Source organism: Dasypus novemcinctus, chromosome 8 (assembly GCF_030445035.2).
Source record: "Dasypus novemcinctus isolate mDasNov1 chromosome 8, mDasNov1.1.hap2, whole genome shotgun sequence".
Taxonomy (NCBI): Eukaryota; Metazoa; Chordata; class Mammalia; order Cingulata; family Dasypodidae; genus Dasypus; species Dasypus novemcinctus.
Genome location: NC_080680.1, coordinates 19,813,613 through 19,831,719, shown reverse-complemented (window position 1 = coordinate 19,831,719; position 18,107 = coordinate 19,813,613). Strand labels below are relative to the sequence as shown.

At 39.5% G+C, this 18,107-nt stretch overlaps 1 protein-coding gene across 2 annotated transcripts in view; it reads right to left on the bottom strand.

The window, feature by feature from the left end:
- Positions 1–17,354, bottom strand: part of FANCC (FA complementation group C) — a 306,236-nt gene extending 288,882 nt beyond the window's left edge. Inside the window, exon 1 of one of the 2 annotated variants that reach the window (XM_058301557.2) lies at positions 17,133–17,354. The gene's annotated coding sequence lies outside the window, so the exon portion shown is untranslated. The remainder of the gene's footprint in view (positions 1–17,132) is intronic. The other variant, XM_058301558.2, reaches the window with a different exon arrangement.
- Between the last annotated feature and the right edge of the window lie 753 nt (positions 17,355–18,107).

The window sequence follows — 18,107 nt, the reverse complement described above, 5'->3', positions numbered from 1 at the left end:
CAGACCAATTTCCCTACGGGTGCAGAAATCCTCAACAAAGTACTTGCTAATCAAATCGAACAACATAGTAAAAGAAATGTTCATCACGATCAAGTGGGTTTTATACCAGGCACGGAAGGGTGGTTCAACACAAGAAAATCAATTAGCATAAACCACCACATTAATAAATCAAATAAGAAAAATCATGGGATCCTATTGATTGACACAGAAAAAGCATTTGACCAAAATACATCATCCTTTCTTGATAAAAATACTACAAAGACAGGAATTGAAGGAAACTTTCTCAACATGATAAAGGCTGTATATGAGAAACACACAGCTAACATTGTATTCAATGGTGAAAGACTTAAAGCTTTCCTGTTGAGATGAGGAACAAGACAAGAATGCCCACTGTCACCACTGTTGTTCAACATAGTCCCAGAGGTTTTAGCTAGAAAAATCAGGCAAGAAAAAGAAATACAAAGCATCTAAACAAGAAAGGAAGTAAAACTTTGGCTATTTGCAGATGATATGATCCTATACCTAGAAAATCCTGAAATCTACAACGAAGCTGCTAGAGCTAATAAACAATTTCAGCAGAGTGGAAGGAGATTAATATGCAAAAATCATAGTGTTTCTTTATAATAGTAAAGTACAATCTGAGGAGAAAGTCAGGAAAAGGTTCCATTTATAATAGTGATTAAAACAATTAAGTATTTAAGAATAAACCTGGGAAACGGACTTTGGCCCAGTGGTTAGGGCATCCGTCTACCACATGGGAGGTCCGCGGTTCAAAGCCCGGGCCTCCTTAACCCGTGTGCAGCTGGCCCATGCGCAGTGCTGATGGCGCGCAAGGAGTGCCATGCCACACAGGGGTGTCCCCGGCATAGGGGAGCCCCACACGCAAGGAGTGCGCCCCGTAAGGAGAGCTGCCCAGCGCGAAAGAGCAGCCTGCCGAGGAATGGCGCCGCCCACACTTCCTGTACTGCTGATGACAACAGAAGCGGACAAAGAAACAAGATGCAGCAAAAAGACGCAGAAAACAGACAACCAGGGGAGGGGAGGGGAATTAAATAAATAAATAAATCTTAAAAAAAAAAAAAAAGAATAAACCTAACCACAGATGTAAAGCACCTGTATTCAGAAAACTACAATGCACTGCTAAAAGAAATCAAAAAGACCTACATAAATGGAAGAACATCCCATGCTCACGGACTGGAAGAATAAATGTCATTAAGATGTCAATTCTGAGAAGCAAGTGTGGCTCAAGCATTTGGTCTCCCGTCTACCATGTGGGAGGTCCAGGGTCTGACGCCCAGGGCTTCCTAGTGAAGGCAAGCTGGACTGTGTGGCGAGCAGGCCCACATGGAGTGCTGCCCCATTCAGGAGTGCTGGCCCACGCGGAGAGCTGACGCAACAGGATGATGTAAGAGGAGGAGAAACAGAGAAGAGACAATAAGAGACTCAACAGACTGGGGAGCTGAGGTGGCGCAAGAGAATGATCACCTCTCTCCCACTCCAGAAGGCCCCAGGATCAGTTCCTGGAGCCGCCTAATGAGAATACAGGCAGACACAGAAGAACACACAGTGAATGGGCAGAGAGAGCAGACAATGGAGGGACGGGGAAAAATAAATAAATTGAAGAAAAAAAAAAAAAGTCAATTCTACCTTAAATGACATAGATTCAACACAATTCCAATAAAAATTCCACCAGCATTTTAAAGAAATAGAAAACACAATTACTGAATTTATTTGGAAGGATGAGGGTCCCAAAATAGCCAGAAACATCTTAAAAAGGACGAGCAAAGTTGGAGGACTCTCACTTCCAGAATTTAAATCATATTACCTAGCTAAAATGGTAAAATAAAATAAAATTAAATTAAAAAAAAACAAGACAAACAACAAGAAAAAAAAAAGGATAGCATTGTACTGTACTGGCATGAAGATAGACACATAGACCAATGGAACTGAATTGATGGTTCAGAAAAAGACCCTCATATCTACAGTCAAGTGACTTTTGATAAGGCTGTCAAACACACCCAGCTAGGGCAAAATAGTCTATTCAACAGTGCTGAGAACTGGATATCCATATCCAAAAGAAAGACAGAGGACACCTAGCTAACCCTTTATACAAAAAATCAACTCCAAATGGATCAAAGACCTAAATATAAAAGCTAGAACCATCTAGAAGGAAATGTAGGGAAATGTCTTCAAGATCTGGTGGTAGGTGGTAGATTCTTAAACCTTACTCTGAAAGCATGAGCAATGAAAGAAAACATGAATAAATGGAACCTCTTCAAACTTACACTTTTGTGATTCAAAGGACTTTGTCAAGAAGATGAAAAGGCATCCCACTCAATAGGAAAAAATATATGGAAACCACATATCCAATAAGGGTTTGATTTACATTCTGTATAAAGAGATCACACAACTCAACAATAAAAGAGCAAGCAAACCAGTTAAAATTGGACAAGATACATACATACATACATACATACATACATACATACATACATACATAAATCAATCAATCAATCAAGGGCAAAAGATTTAAATAGACATTTCTCCAAAGAGGAAACACAAATGGCCAAAATGCACATGAAAAAATGTTCAATATCACTAGCTATTAGGGAAATGCAAATCAAAACAACAATGAGATATCATCTCACACCACATAAAATGGCCATGATTTAAAAAACAGAAAACAGTAGTGTTGGAGAGGATGCAGAGAAATAGGAACACTCCCTCACTGTTGGTGAGAATATAAAATAGTGTAGCTTCTGTCAAAGACAGTTTGGCAGTTCCTCAGGAATTTAAATATAGAACTGCCATATGATCCAGCAATTCCACTATTAGGAATACATACAGAAGAATTGAAAACAGTGACATAAACAGACATTTGCACACTGATATTCAGAGCAGTGTTATTAACAATTGCTAAAAGATAGAAACAACCCAAGTGTCCATCAACTGATGAATGGATAAACAAAATGTGATATATACATACGATGGAGAAGTATGTTAAGAGGAATGAAATTGGGAAAAACAGGATAATCTGGATGAACATGAAGAATTGTGCTACATGAAATCAGACACAAAAGGCCAAATATTGCATGATCTCACTAATATGGACTAAATACAAAGAATAACCACATGGAGTTAAAACCTAGAGTGCAAGTTATTAGGAAATAGGAGGAGGGATGAGCAGGGGTACTGATGCTTACTCTATGTAGAATTTCAATTAACTTGACTGTAAAAGTGTGAAAATGAATGGAATTGATGGTAGCACATTATAGTGAAGAGACCTAACACAGCTGGTTTATAAATGGGATTGTGGCTGAAAGGGTAGTCTAGAGATGTAAATGTCAATGGAAAGAAAGCTAGAGAATAATTTAGGGACTAAATAATATAGTGAACGAGAATTGTGGTTAATAGTACAAATATAAAAACGTCCTTCTATGAACTAGAACAAACATGTATCACTCTTACAAGGCGGTAAGAATGTGGAGAAGTATGGGGAAAATGTGATTAATGTAACCTATGGGCCATCATTAACAGCAATACTGTAATATTCTTGCATCAATGTCAAAGATGTACTGTGTTAACAATAGGGGAGTATGGAAAAAATATACCAAATGTACACTATAGACCATAGTTAGTGGTAATAGTCTGATATTATCTCATAATCTGTCACAAATGTTCCCCAACAATGTAGTGTGTTGGTGGAGGGGTGTTCCACACATATACATGATTGTTTTGTAAGTTTACAACTTTTCTAATATAAATAAATAAATGGAAGGCCATTCCGTGTTCATGGATTCAAAGACTAAAAATGATCTACAGAGTCAATGCAATCCCAATAAAAATTCCAACATCCTTCTTTGCAGAAATGAAAAAGCCAATTATCAAATTTATTTGGAACAGTAAGGGAACCCGAATAGCCCAAAACATTTTGAAAAGAACCAAGTTGAAGGACTCACACATCCTGACTTTAAAAGATAGAACTACAGTTGTCAAAACAGGCACAAGGAAAGACATATTAATCAACTGAGAACTCAGAAACTGACCCTCGCATCTATGGTCAATTGATTTTGGACAAGACTGCCAAGTCCGCTCAACTAGGAATGAATAGTCTCTTCAACAAATGGTGCTGGGAGAACTGGATATGTGTACACAAAACAATGAAAGAAGACCTCTATCTCACACCATATGCAAAAATTAACTCAAAATGGATCAAAGACCTAAATATAAGAACCAGGACAGAATCAAAGACAGGGAAGTAAATATACAGAGAAGGAGAACACAGAGGAATAGAGATGGCTCCATAGACATGGCAGAGCCCCGGGGAAGACAGATGAGCCAGATAGTTTACAGCCGACCTTGTGGAGAGACCACAGCCAGCTAAGGCCAGAAGGATACAACCCTGGGGAGAGAGATGAGCCTTATACTTTATACTATAGCTGAGATCAGAAGAAGCTGGGACCATCGAGCCTTAAAGGGAAGGAGGATGGCTGAACTCTTGCAGACATCACCCAAAATCTTGCATCAACATGTGGCAACAGACTTTGGGTGAGAAAGTACCTCTTATGGTACTCTTATGGACTCTTTAGGGTCTGGTAACTGTAAGTTTCTAACGCAAATAAATACCCTTTATAAAAGACAAAAAAAAAAAAAACAACAACAAAAACAACAAACCAGGACAATAAAATTCCTAGAAAAAAATGTATTGAAACATCTTCAGGATCTTGTGTTATGCAAAGGTTTCTGAGACTTTACATCCAAAACACAAGCAATGAAATAAAGAATGGATAAATGGGACCTCCTCAAAAAACTTTTGTGCCTCAAAGGACTTTTCACAAAATTGAAAAGAATCTTCTCAATGGGAGAAAATTTTTGGAAATCACATATCCTATAAGGGTTTAATATCGACTATATAAAGAAATCCTACAACTCAACAATAAAAAGACAAACAACCCAATTTAAAAATGGGCAAAAGACTTGAATAGACACTTCTCCAAAGAGAATATACAAATGGCTAAAAAGCACATGAAAAGATGCTCAACATCACTGGTTATTGGAGAAATGCAAATCAAAACCACAATGAGCTATCATTTCACACCCACTAGAACAGCTATTATTAAAAAGAAAACATAAACAAAAAACAGAAAACCACATGTGTTGGAGAGAATTTGGAGAAATAGGAACATTCGTTCATTGCTGGTGGGAATGTAAAATGGTACAACTGCTGTGTGCTGTGGAAGACAGTTTGGTAGTTCCTCAGAAAGCCAAGTATAGAATTATCATATGACCCTGCAATCCCCTTACTAGGTACCCAAAAGAACTGAAAATAAGGACTCAAACAGATATTTGTACACTGTTGTTCACAGTGGCATTATTCACAATCACCAAAAGATGGAAACAACTCAAGTGTCCATCAGTCATGAATGGATAAACAAAATGCAGTACCTACATACAATGAAATATTATTCAGCCATAAAAAAGAAAAGTCCGGATGCATGCAACAACATGGATGAAACTTGAGAACAGTATGTTGAGTGAAATAATCCAGACACAAAAGGACAAATATTATATGACCACACTGATATGAATTTATTATAATCAGCAAATTCATAGAGTTAGAATCTAGATTTTAGTTTACCAGGTGATAGACAGGGTTTAGAGAATAGGGAGTTGATGCTTAATTTGTACAGAATTTCTACTTAGGTTGATTATAAAGGTTTAGAAATGAATGGTGGTGATTGTAGCACGTTATTAGGAATATAATAATTAACAGTGTTGAATTACGTATGTGAATGTGGTTAAAAGGGGAAACTTCGGGTAGTATATGTTACTAAAGTAAAAATATAAAAATAAAACCTAGGACTGTATAACACAGTGAACTCTATTATAGACAATGGACTATAGTTAATAGTACAAATATAAGAATATTCTTTCATGGATTGTAACAAATGTACGATACTAATACAAGGTGTAAATAATAGGATAATACATGGGAAAACTTGTATTATGTTAACTATGTATGATAGTTAATAGAACTATTTTAATAATCTTTCATCTACCTACATTAAGATGTAGGTAACTACTTTTTAAAAAAGTGCTATCATCAATTATAATCTAATGTTACAAGCCAATGCAAGATGTTAGTGGGAAGGCAATGTACAGGACTCCTGTGCTTTATGTATGATTGTTCTGTAAACCCACTATTTCCCCAATTTAAAAGAAAAAAAAAAAAGACTATAGGAATAGCATCTGTAAGGAGCAGCCACCACCTACCCCTAGGCTGCAACTGAGTGCCCAAGGGAGAGGTCCCCCTCACTCCCACTCGTACCCGAAGAATGAGATCTAGACCTTGTCGGAGAGGGCATGGCCATGGCTCACTGAACGGCAGAAAAGTTGCTGTGGATGTTGCAACAATAGAACTTGCTGAAAGTCTCCCTTCCGTAACTGGCCAGAAACCCGCCTTCTAGGATGCCAGGAAAATTTTACAGGAAGGGGTCTCACCAGAGGCACTGTTAGAAAATCATCCAAAGGGATGCTGAAGTGGGCTGTTGGCTGGTAGGCGCTGCTAGCTGCCCTGGCCACCATACACTAAAGGAGTAAGGCACTGGACAAGCTACACACACTGCAGAAGTCACGAGCTGGAAAAGCCACCCACGCTGTGGAAGCTAGGCACTGGGGAGCTGTGTGGGCTGTAGGAACCAGGGATACTTGATTGCCTTGACATTATACAAAATATCACACTGGCCCATGACATTGACAATATTATGCTCACCAGGCCCAATGAGCTGGTAGCAGATGCCTACTTTACTTTAGATGCCTAAGTAAAACAACTGTAAACAGTGGGTGGGAGATGCAGGGGACCCCATCTCAGAGAAATTTCCAGGTAGGGGGAGTTAATGGTTTGGAGCAAGAATCGGCAAACTTTTTCAGCAAAGGCCCAGACTGTAAATATTTTAGGCTTTGAGGGCCACATTATAGTCTCTGTCACATATTCTTCCCTTTTGTTTTTTCTCCTCAACCATTTAAAAATATAAAAATACATTCTTAGGTCATGGGTCATACAAAAATGGGAGGGGAGGTGGGTGGTGCTGGATTTGGCCCACAGGTCATAGTTTGCCAACCCTGGTCTGGAGTATGTTAAGCTATTCCCTACAAGGTAAAGCATAAATTGCACACTCACCATGAAAAAAGAGGCACGACACGTGGTTAGGCTCTTTAGGGTTTTGGAGGAAAAACATACACATTTGCATGTGCTATCTGACCCACTTGTAAGGCTGCCTGCTTTGAATGGTGATCAGAGCAAGAGAAAGCTCCATGGCAGGTTCAGTTTGCAACACAATCTGCTCAGTAATGTGGTCCTTTTGAGCTAGGTGTCCATGGGAAACAGAGATGAAGACTAGAGCCCTGGCATGCACCACTAGGAGGCATGCATCACAGCACAGACCCCTAAGATTTTGAAACAAGACTGCTTTCTTCAGAAGATAACTACTCTCCTTTTGAGAAATATCTTCTGGCTTGCTATTGGGTCTTGGTAGAAACTGAATACCTAACCAGGGAACATCAAGTGACCAAGAGACCTGAGCTGCCCAGTATGGACTGGGTATTATCATACCCACCTAGCTATAAGGTTGGCTGGGCATAGCAGAAATCTATCATTAAATAAAAATGGTATGTAAGAGACCAAGCTCAAGTAGATCCAGAAAGTACAGTAAGTACAAGTAAGTTACATGATGAAATGATGCAGACTCCTTCAACACCAACTCCTGTTGCATTGCCTCCGCTCCCTCAGTGCAGGCCTATGGCATCCTAGGGCATTTTTATGATCAGGTGCCTGAGGAAGAAAAAACTCAAGCCTGGTTTACAAACAGATCTGCATGATATGCTGGTACCACTGAAAGCAGCACCGATACCATTACAGCCCCACGCAGAGGTAACCCTGAAGGACAGTGGTGAAGGAAAATCCTTTCAGCAGTCAGAACTTCAAGTAGTATGTTGGTTGTCCACTATTTCTAAAGTGAAAAATAGCCAGAAGTATGAATCGATGGTGTTTCATGAACAATTGCTAAAGGTTTTCTTGGATGGCCAGGGAACTAGAAGGAACATGTTTAGAAAACTGATGACAAGGCAATCTGGGGAAGAGATATGCAATGGGCCTCTCTGAATGGACACCAAAAGTCTCCTTGAGAGAGTCTTAGTAATCAAATAGACAAAATGATGTTAGCTTCTTTCTCTAGCCAACCCAGTGTTTGCTCAATGGGCCCATGAACAAAAAGGTCATGGTGGCAAGGATGGAGGCTATGCATGAGCTCAATGCACTGTTATTTCCTTACCAAGGCTGATCTGACTAATGCTACTGCTGAGTGCCTAATCTACCAATATCGGAGACCGGGAAACGGACTTTGGCCCAGTGGTTAGGGCGTCCATCTACCACATGGGAGGTCCCCGGTTCAAGCCCCGGGCCTCCTTGACCTGTGTGCAGCCGGCCCATGCGCAGTGCTGATGCGCGCAAGGAGTGCCCTGCCACGCAGGGGTGTCCCCCGCATAGGGGAGCCCCACACGCAAGGAGTGCACCCATAAGGAGAGCCGCCCAGCGCGAAGGAGGGAGCAGCCTGCCGAGGAATGGCGCCGCCCACACTTCCCGTGCCGCTGACGACAACAGAAGCGGACGAAGAAACAATACGCAGCAAAAAGACACAGAAAACAGACAACCGGGGGAGGGGAGGGGAATTAAAGAAATAAAAATAAATCTTTAAAAAAAAAAAAAAAAAGTATCGGAGACCAACACTGATTCCCCAGTATAGCACCATGCCCCATTGAGACCAACGAGCTACCTGGTGGCCAGATGATTACAAGAGTAAAGGCTGATGGGAAAACTAGAGAACCAAAAAATAGACAGGTTGGCTGTGGGCTCAGACTCTTCAGAGACAAAGGTTTTAATCTCTCATCAGGTAAAAACATTCCAACCAGCTAAGAATGTAGCTGAGGGAAAAAGAAATACAGACTATGGAGCAAAAGAAGGAAGTCACAGATATTATGACCTTGTGCCAATTACAGAAGAAAGAACTATAGTAGTTTTGCATATTTCCTGATTGCTGGTTGTATGTTATGTGTTTACTTGTATAAATTAACCATTTTCTTCTGTCTCTTGCTTGCCATTTTTATTTTATGTGCAAGTTGTTGGAAGTTAATTTAATAATTTAGTCTTTAGGCAACAAAATATTCAATGGGATTCTAACTGAATTTGAAAATATAAACAGGGAAGCGGATTTGGCTCAATGGATAGAGCATCCACCTACCACATGGGAGATCCAAGGTTCAAACCCAGGGCCTCCTGACTGGTGTGATGAACTGGCCCATGCACAATGCTGATGAGCATAAGGAGTGCCATGCCATGCAGGGGTGTCCCCCGTGTAGGGGAGGCACACGCACAATGAGTGCGCCCCGTAAGGAGAGCCACCCAGCGCAAAGAAAGTGGCAGCCTGCCCAGGAGTAGCACCACATACATGGAGAGCTGACGCAGCAAGATGACGTAACAAAAAGAGACACAGATTCCGGATGTCACTGACAAGAATACAAGTGGACACAGAAGAACACACAGCAAATGGACACAGAGAGCAGACAGCTTGAGGGGGGAGGGGGGACAAGGAAAGGGAGAGAAATAAAAAATAAATCCTTAAAAAAAAAAAAAGAAAACATAAACAGCAATGAATACAATGACTCTTGGGATGATGTATCTGCTAATTTTGGAAAAGGGTGAAGATTCCTTCCCATGAAAGGACAGCTCTCTCTTATTAGGTAGAAATATAGAATTGTTTTTGTAGTTGTACAGCCAAAATAATAAGCCCTAATAAATTGTTAAAAGGACATTTTCCAACCACAACGGAATTAAATTTATTTTATTTTATTTTTTTAGACTTTTTTAAATTTTTTTATTCATTTTGTAAAAATATTACATTCAAAAAATATGAGGAACGGAATTAAATTTAGAAATCAACAACAGAAATTTATGAAGTTTTAAAATATTTGGAAAATAAGCAACACACATCTAAATAATCCATGGGTCAAAAAAAGAAAACATAAAAGAAATTAGAAAATATCTTGAACTGAATGAAAATGAAAACACAACATATCAAAATTTGTGGGATGGAACTTCAAGCAGGATTAAATGAGAAATTTATATCTTTGAAAGATGTATTAGGAAAGAATAAAGGTCTCAAAGCAATAACTTAAGCTTCCACTTTAAGAAACTCAAGAAAGAAGAGCAAACTAAACACAAAGAAAGCAGAAGGATAGAGATTAGAGCAAAAATCAATGTATTAGAAAACAAACAAGAAAAATAGATAAAATCAATGAAACAAAATGTTGATTCTTCGAAAGGATCAACAAAATTTACAAACCTTCAGCTAGACTGACCAAGGAAAAAAGACAAAAAGACACAAATTACCAAAATCAGAAATAAAAGAGAGGCCATCATTACTGACTCTATAGATATAAAAAGGATAATAAGGGAAAACAATGAACTTTTATGCCACCAGATTACAGAATTTAGAGGGAAAAAAAATCCTAGAAAGAAAGAAATTACAAATGTTGACTAAAGAAGAAACAGATCATCTGAATAGACTTATAACAAGAAATTGAATTAGTTATTTTAAATTTTCCCATAAAGAAAAACCCAGGCACAGATGGTTTTAATTGAATTCTATCAAACATTTAAAGAGTAATACCAATTTTCCATCAACGCTTTTAGAACATATAGGAGGAAAGAATTCTCCCCACTTCATTCTAAGAGGACAGTGTTACCATAATACCAAGGCCAGACAAGGACATTACAAGAAAATTTGCCAAAAATATTCTTCGCGAACACTGACACAAATATCCTCAACGAAATATAACTAAACAATATCCAACAACACATAAGAAGGATTACACTATGACCAAGTGGGATTTAACCCAGGAATACAAAGTTAGTACATTAAAAAATCAATTAATGTAATAAATCATATTAAAAGAATAAAGGAACAAAATCACATGGTCATCTTTAAGAGATACAGAAAAGCATCCAACAAAATCCCATTTATTCACGATAAGAACTCTCAATAATCTTAGAAAGTTCCATAACCCAATAATGCACATTTATGAAAAACATAGAGTTAACATCACACCTAATGATGAAAGATTAAACATATTCTCCCTAGGATCAGGAACAAGGCAAGGATATCCACTCTCTCCCAATTTCTACTTGGCAATATTCTGGGAGTTAGAGCCACTAAAATTAAGCAAAAAGGAAATTAAAGGCATCCAGATAGAAAGGAAGAAGAAAAACTATCTTTATTCACAGATAACATGATGCTGAATGTGGAAAATCAAAAGTAATTCAAATAAACCTACTGTAAGTAATTATCAAGCTCAGAAAGGACAGTAGGATAAAAGGTCAATATACAAATATTGTATGTTTACATATTAGCAAAGCACCATCTAAAAATGAAACAAAAAAACAATTCTGTTCACAATAGCATCAAAAATGAAATACTTTGAAATAAATTTAGCAAAAAAAAGGCAAGACTTGTACACTGAAAATTACAAAACACTGCTAGGAAAAAATAAAGATCTAAGCAAATGAATCAGAAGACTCTATATTAATATGGAAATTCTCTCCCATACATTTAATACAATTGCTATCAAAATCCCAGCAGGCTTTCTGGTAGAAACTGACAAGCTGATATTAAAATTTATATGGAAACGCAAAGGACCCCGACAGCCAAAACATTCTTGAAAAAGAAGGAAAACATTGGATGACTTACACTGCCTAATTTTAAAACTTAATATAAAGCTACCATAATCAAGATAATGTGGCACTAGTTTTAAGAATAGGCAAACATATCTGTGAAGCAGAATTGAGAGTCTGGAAATAAACCCTCACATGTATGGTCAATTGGATGTGACAAAGGTGCCAAGGCAATTAATGGAGAAAATAAAGTCTTTTCAATGAACAGTGCTGAGACAACTGCATATCTACATACAAAAAGATGAATTTGGACTCATACCTCATACTATACAGAAAAATTAACTCCAAATTGATCACATATCTAAACCTAAAGTGTTAAAGCTGTAACATTTCCCCCAAAAAAGAGAGAAAATCTTAGGTAGAGTTCTTAAGTTTGACACCAAAAGTACTATCCATTAAAAAAAAGAAAAAAAAAAAGTGTTAAATTAGACTTGCTAAAAATTAAAAACTTTTGTGCTTCAAAATACACAATGAAGAAAATTAAAAGACAAGCAACAGACTGGGAGAAACTATCTGCAAAACACATATTTGTTAATGGACGCATATCTAGAATATACAAAGAATTCTTATAACCCAATAGTAATTACAGATAACCCAACCAAAAAAATGAACAAAAGATTTGAACAGACATTTCAGAGAAGATGTAGAAATAGCCAATAAACACATGAAAATATGCTCAACATAATTAGCCAATAGGGAAATGTAAACTAAAACCACAATGATATCACTTCACACCCAAAAGAATGGTTATAAGAATTAAAAATAAATAAATAACAAGTGTTGGCAAGACTATGGAGAAATTGGAACTCTCAGACATTGCTGGTGGGAATGTAAAATGGTACAGCTATGAAAAACATTTTGGCAATTAAACATAACTGCTTAAAAAGTTAACAAATTTACTATACAACCTAGCAATTGCATTCACAGGTAACCATCCAAGAAAAATGAAAATATATTCACACAAATACTTGCACACTAATTTTCACAGCAGCATTATTCATAATAGTCAAAAAAGAGAAACACAGGAAGTGGGTGTGGCAAAAGCAATTGGACTCCCATCTACCATACAGGAGGTCCAGGGTTTGATACCCAGGGCCTCCTGGTGAAGGCAAGTTGGCACCTGTGGTGAGCTGGCCCACGCAAAGTGCTGCCCTGCACAGGCGTGCTGCCTGTGTAGGAGTGCTGCCCCGCACTCCGGTGCTGGCCCACACAGAGAGCTGATGCAGCAAGATGATATAACAAAAAGAAACATAGCAGAGACACAAGAAATGCAGCAGCTAGAGAGCTGACGTGGTGCTTGGAGCCGCCTAATGAGAATACAAGCAGACACAGAAGAACACACAGCAAATGGACACAGAGAGCAGATAGTGGAGGGAGGGGGGAGGGATAAATACATAAACCTTTAAAAAAAGAGAAACATCCCAAAAGTCCATCAATTGATGAATGGATAAACAGAATATGGTATATCCATACAATGGGATAATGTTCAACAATAAATGGGAGCAAACTACTGATACATAAACTGTACCTTGTGCTAAGTAAAAGAAGCCAGACACAGACCACATATTGTGTGATTTTATTCATATGAAAAGTTCAGAAAAGGCTGATCTATAGACAAAAAACAGACCAAATGTTGCTTGGAGCTCCGTTTGAAGAGAGGGGACTTACTACAAACTTGTATGTGTGAAGGTTATAGAGTGATGATATGTTCTACGAGTGAATGGGGGAGCTGGATTTCAAATCTTCGATGATTCGTTCCACAATCCATGCTCTTCACCCTTTCACGTTCTGCCTCTCAATATGGCAAAAATAAAAAAAGTTGTAATTAAAAATGCATAGAGAAATAAAGCCAGTGTATACATGCATTTTTCTAGAAATTATTGAGAACAAAATGTTAATTGCCATGAATTTATAAATACATGTGTTTAATCCTTATTAAAATTCACTATATATTATAATTTTCAAAACAGTGAAACAGAATTGTTTATAGATCATGGAAGATTCAAGCTATCTGCAAATTTTTCCTCCTCTTGGGAAAAAAAAAAGTGAATGGGGGGATCAGTGCACAATTCCATAATTTTCTTAGAAAGTACTTGTGAGAAATGAGTTTATATGGCTACGAGTTTCTAAAAAAGAGTCTGGAGGCTGGCAGAAGGATTGCCCTCATGCACAACTGAGCAGAGTCAGAGAGACAGATAAAGCAGATACAACCCCCAGATATTGGTTCCTTTGAGGGCTAAAGAGACCCATGGGAGTTATGGTCATGGCCGATGGGGTTAACTACCAGGGCAGATGGCCCCTCTTTGGAAATGGTGTTTATGTGTGATGAATCTGGACTCAGATGGGATCTCCCTTCATAAGACTTTCATGCTAATGTGCTGGAGGTGCAGTTAATGTTGGGGTTTAAGATATATTTAGGGGATTTGAATCTCTGGACTGACAATGTGATAGCCAGATCCTGAGCCTCAACAGACTCCAGCACCTACAATCTGATTTATTGGACTTACCACACTCAGCTAAGATGGAGTTGAAGAAGGACAACCACCACACCATGGAGCCTAGAGTGATTACAACTGAAAATGGGAGGATTGCATCCAGCATCCAGGTGGAATCTGAGCCTCCTCTTGACACAGAGGTGCAATGGACACAACCAATCCAATGTCCACATAGAAGAGGTGGCATTGGATTGGGAAAAGTGGACATAATGGACAAAGGGTATGGGGAAAGGCAGGAAGAGATGAGAGGTGGAGGCGTCTTCGGGACATGGAGCTGCCCTGGATGGTGCTTCAGAGGTAATCACCGGACATTGTAAATCCTCACAGGGCCCACTTGATGGAATAGAGGAGAGTATGGGCCATGATGTGAACCAATGTATATGAGGTGCAGAGGTGCCCAAAGATGTACTTACCAAATCCAATGGATGTGTCATGATGATGGGAACGAGTGTTGTTGGGGGGGGGGAGAGGGGGGGTGGGGGGGTGGGGTTGAATGGGACCTCACATATATATTTTTAATGTAATATTATTACAAAGTCAATAAAAAAAAAAAAAAAAAGAAAGTACTTGTTTAGAACAGAGCATATTGCCTAAAAAAAAAGCTCTGCATTCTTTAAAGAAAGGTACCAGAAATACATCATCAGAGAAGATCATAGTTTCTTCTACATTAGAAATCTTAACAGCAAGCTGATTTCTACACATCCAGCAAAATTTATGGAAAAACTAAAAGAACGAACCAGAACTTTGTAAGGTCCCTTCCAAATTGAGTTTTTAAAAAAAAATGTTGTAATAAAAAATAAAATGCTCAAGATTTGCGTTATCTAACTTTTCTCACCAATTTTTAAATTTTTTCTTTTCCACTTGCTAAGAGCAGTTTTATTTAAAAAACACTGTAAATTCAACCTACTTCTCCTATTGGTGTTTTTCCAAATTAAAAAGTCAGTCATTCAAGATCCACAAAAACAATGATATCCTAGTCTAAAATAAAAATATTAAAATCCATTTGGTGCTGATTTCTAGCCTGATTTAAGACACTACCACTACCAACTTGGAAATACCACACATGTGAGCTTTCTTTGGCTCTCTCTGCAACCTAGATAATCAATCCAACTTTCTTCTGGCCAGGCTGGCCTCTCTGTAGCTGGTTTTCATAAATAGAGAATTTGTATAATTGTTACTGGAACTACTTGCTGAAATATGGAACTAGTTAAAAATACCATTTATTTTAAAAACTATACGCACGGTTTCACATACATGTAGCAACACATCTTTCACATCTTGCCAATCAGTCAAAGTAATGCTTTTAATTGGAAGACAGAACAAAAATACCAAGTTTGCCTTTCCTTCCTGCAGCCTTAGTAAGTATTTTTCAAGAAATCAAGGAGAAAATGACAGGATAATGCCAAAAAAATTAAAATGTATAGTATACCGAAGTATAATTAATCCAATTCTAAAGAAGTAGGATATAACCTTAACTTTTGGGTAATGAGGGGACTTTGATATTAACTAGGAAAAGCAAATTCTTTTCAGAAGCAGTATTTCTTGTATCTAATGTGCTGTATAAGTGCTTATTTCTAGGTGAAGCAGGTACAGTTCATTACACTGAAACATCAATTTGATTTTTCACAGATAAAGTCACAATGAACATGTTTTCCATCTAAGCTTATGTAATCAATGATCCCAACACATGGTATGAATTCTATCATGTGCAGCAACCTTTCCTCCCCGCTTGAGGGACGGATGAGGACTGAAAAACTGTTCTGAGCCGCACATCACTGAAGGTGAATGACATCCATAAAAAGCTGAAGCTGGGTGGCCCATAAGTGCTCTGCTCATCTGATAAATGTTAAGTCAGTCACATCCAGCTAAAATGCATTAAGCTAAGATGCACAGATTCGAATAGAACTAGGAACTTTCCAACAGCTTCAGATCAGGACAAAAGCCCAGGCACATACAAGTCATTGCTGGAAAATTCTTCAGCTTTTTTCCTTAAAATTCTGGTCCCAAACTTCTCCTGTTTCAAAAACCTCAAATCTTTCTCTTCCTCCAGAAAGAGCTATCTCACACAACGTGACTACAGGAGAGAGAAGTTGTAGACGCGCCCATATTTAAAAATCAATAGCAATAACAAAACACTAATAAATAACACCCAAAATATCCCTCAAGGGCTTTTGAACGCACTCAGTAAGGGTTGGCGGTCAAAGAGAGGGTTGTAGGGAAGACAAGCAGACATCAGAGCCCTTCTTCCCTCCAGGGCTGAAAGGCCTGACGGGCAGGAGGGCTAACAGCCGCTCCCGAGACTTCTCTAATTGGGCCTCGCCCCCCGCCCCCCCCACCCCCGGGCTAGGACGGCGGGGGACCGAGAGGACGGGTCAGCTTTAGAGGATGATGAGTTAAAAGAGGCGCGCTTTTCACAGCTCCCGGGGATCTGAGGCAACGAAATTCACCTTTGCTCCTCTCCTTTTAAGAACACATAGCTGCCCGCGCTCTACGAACAAAAAGAACTAAAACAACTAACTCCCAGCTCCCATCGCTCTGGGGGTTCCCTTCCGCGTGACCCCCGGGCCAGCTCCACCCCCTCGGCCGGGGCCGCGCCCCTGGCCACGCCCCCGCTGGCAGCACCGCCCCGGCCACGCCCCTCCGCGGGCCCTCACCCCCGCACGCGGCTTCTCACCTCACCGCCCCAGCCCCTCCACCCCGCGGGAACCCCCGCTCTCCTAACCCTGGAGGCCCCCGAGTGCAGCGACGTTCTCGCGAGTCTTCCCTTCCCCTTCCCCCTACAGGCTGACGTGTCGGCCAGACCCCCGAGGGAAGCAGCCGCCTTCGCTTTCGTCCTGCGGCTTTTCTCTTACCGGGTGGTCCTCACCAGAGCTGCTTCAGCAGTTTGGCAATGCCGGAAAGGAAGCCACCGCCCGGGTTCTGCGGCTTGAAAGTTTGGCTTTGCCTCGTCTTAAGTTATTGGGCCTTTTTTTTTTTTTTTTTTTGGAGTTTTCCCGCGGTCGCTGGGCAGTGGAGCCGCGCGCGCACATGCCCGCAATGCACTCTGGGACCTGGCGAGAGGCCCCGCGCTCTCCCGCGGCATCGCGGGAAAATTCCGTCAAGTCTTGGTTCGTGGGGGCGGGGCGAGGGCACACTCAGGCTCGGGCCGGAAGTTAGCGCGGGCCGGGGTCAGGCTCTTGGGGGAGTGGGGGTTCTACGCCGAAGTCACGCAGTGAGGCGAGAATGAAACTAGGAAGGACCCGGAGAGAAAAAAGAAAGCGCGGGGTTTTTAGTCCGGTTATTGTCCAATTATTCTAAAATTCTGTTCAAAGTGCAGAGGAGGGAAAATAGAAATTAGTTCTGTTAAAGAAAAATTGAAACTTTGTCAATGCCGGGGACTGGGGTAAAACCTCCAAAGAATATGATTGTCTAGCTGTGGGGGTCATCAAAAATAAAAAGCATCTTTTCTTGGTTAATGACCTCCCCACCCAAATCAGTTCCGTACAGTGATTCAGGTTCAAATCAGTTGAACACGGTATTTAAGCCTCTTAAATGAAAAGCAGCATTTCTATAAACTTCCCTTATGTCAATGGCATTAGCTTGTCTTGATGGATTTTTTTCTATTCTTGAACTTGGTAAGGCATTTTTCATAAAAGTTCATATTGCAAAAATAGAGGAACCTAGCCTTAAGCTTTTTAAAATTTTTAAATCAATGCCTCATATTCATAAAAGTACAACTTCACCTGTGATTTCAAAGAATTTACATCCAAGCAATGTATACATATAATAAAAACAGCTCTCAGTTACAGTACTTCCAACTATTCCATGATGAATGAATATCCTTTTTT